Below are 2,423 nucleotides of genomic sequence, written 5' to 3'. Positions count from 1 at the left end.
TTATGGCCTTGGATGCAGCAGATGGAATAGGCCTGGGGCTCCGCATTTCTCACAGGCTCCCAGGAAATGCCAATTCCTGCAGATCCCTGGCTGCACTTTGAGTAGCAAGGTGTTAAAGTTCCTGAGGGTGGAAATTAGCTGGGTGATTTCTAAGGGATCCAGTTACATTTATGAGCACAGCACAGGGGCTTTTTTGGCCTCCATTCCTGATAGTGTGAAATAGCTCTGGGGTGAGCCGAGGTGGTGTTTCCTTTGCAGAGAAGAGGAAAATGGCAACTTTCATCAGACTGGAGATGATGCTGTTTCATGTTCATATACCGATCTCCTCAGACAAATGGGGCCCACCAGCAAACACCTTTAGAAATAAAGGCCAAAAGATTATGGTGACTTTTAAAGTATTATTTTGGAGTGCTATCCACAATGAATAAACTAGATTAAAGGAAATGATTTTATGTCACAGCTCAAGTGGTTCAATTGCCTAGGAGCTTTTTTTTTTTTTTTAAGTTTTATCTTGAACCCTCCTTGGAAGTGTCTACAATTACATGAGGGCTTGACGGAGTGTGTCACTGCTTGTTCAAAGCTCTGGTGGCAAATAAAATATACAATGACAGGAAGGACCCTTCACTACACTTGTTAAAATATGGAAGGGACCTCCTTGGGAAGCTATACATTCTTGGTCACCATGAGGAGTAGAAAGTGAGCCTGTAGAAGACGAAGCTGGGCCACAAGAGAGGAGCCTGCCGAGCTCCCGCCCCTCTCAGCCCCTCTGATAAAGGCTCTGTCTGACCCCCAGACACTCAGCCATGCCTCCCCGGGCTCACAGACCCTGAGAGGCCTGGCGTGGGTCCCGGTGCTCTCCTCTGACCTGGGGGAGGAAGCCGTGGGCTCAGGAGAGACCCTGGGTGTGGAGTGAGGACCCCAGCCCGAGGTGCGCCACTCACCGAGGGACACCATCTACGCACTCCGCTGGTGTCAGCCTCCACGTGTATAAGACGAGTGGCCCAGCTGCTCTTGGGTGTTTCTTGATTCTTCAACAGTCCTTGGGCATCAGCAAAATTGGCAGAAATCAGAAATGTGTTATCTCAGGCATCCCTGCTGACTCAGTGGTAAAGAATCTGCCTGCCAATGCAAGAGACACAGGTTCGTTCCAGAAAGATCCCACACACCGTGGAGCAGCTAAGTCTGTGCACCACAACCATTGCTCCTGTAGAGCCCGGAGCCACAATCCCTGATGCCCGTGCCTCCCAGAGCCTGTGTGTAACAAGAGGGTGGGGGGCTTTCTTGGAGTGAAAGCTGCTCCCCCACAGCACGGACAGTGCCTGAGATGAGACCCTGATAGCCAGCAAGCCTGACGGGGGAGCCACAGTCTTCAGTCACCACGCAGGTGAGCAGTGAGCACCTCCAGACCTGAGAGAGTCGTGGAGAGACGTGGGGCCTGGATTCCTGTCCTCAGGAAGCCCTGGGCCTAAGAGGGGTGTCAGACAAGACATAAGTGCCCCACCATGTGGCTCGTGCTCACTGACAAAAGGCACACAGGACCAGAAGAAAGACAAGGAGTTACGACACAGCCCGAGGGAGTCAGGAAAATCAGCAGAGCAGATGGTTTTCAAGCCAAGGCCTCGGAGGCACACAGTTCAGCAGCCAGGAATCCAGAGCTAGGGCCAGTGGTAGATGCAACAGAGAGCAAGTTCCCCCAGAAAGGCAGCTGTGAAGGCAGAGTGTCCATCTCAACTCCTGGATGATGTCAAAGGTGGTGTGGACAGCGGGGTGGACGCAGAGGGTGAGGGCTGGCAGAGGAGGGGGCAGGGGAGAGAGAGTCAAAGGCATTCAGAGCCTGGCCTGGGATGCCACTATCCTTCCTGGGAAGTGGGAGCCACTCAGATGCTGTGAGTAGAGAACGCACATGTTCAGAACTGCAGTTAATGCAGATCAGGTATCACAGGGAGAAAGCGAACAGGAGGGCGGAGAGGCTGCAGTCAGAGGGGGGTCAGGAGCCCAGCAAGGGTGCCAGTGAGAGGAGCCCAGACTGAACTCAGGAGGCAGAGCTGGAGGGAGGAAGCCCATCAGAGCAGGGGGAGGAGGAGAGGGGATGGTAGGAACATGGAGAGCAGCTCCTGCAGAGGCTGAGGATCCTCGTTTGGTGATGAAGGGATGCTCAGTCAGTCCCTGAAGGGGGCAACCTGAATCCTCATCCCTGTCCAGATGTTTGTTTGCCTACAGACGTTAGAAGGGTGAGAACCAAACAAAACTCAGGATAAGACGTGTTTCTTGTGTGAATTCTTAAAAAAAAAAAAAAAATCCTCTATCAATCACAATGTTTAAGTTGGAATCTAATTCACGTATCATAAAATTTATTCTGTAAAATGTGCAGCTCAACAATTCATCATCTGTGTGCAAAGCTGTGCATCTATCACCACTATCTA

Source organism: Bison bison, unplaced genomic scaffold (assembly GCF_000754665.1).
Source record: "Bison bison bison isolate TAMUID 2011002044 unplaced genomic scaffold, Bison_UMD1.0 scf7180017864503, whole genome shotgun sequence".
Taxonomy (NCBI): domain Eukaryota; kingdom Metazoa; phylum Chordata; class Mammalia; order Artiodactyla; family Bovidae; genus Bison; species Bison bison.
Note: the sequence above shows the minus strand (reverse complement) of the source record.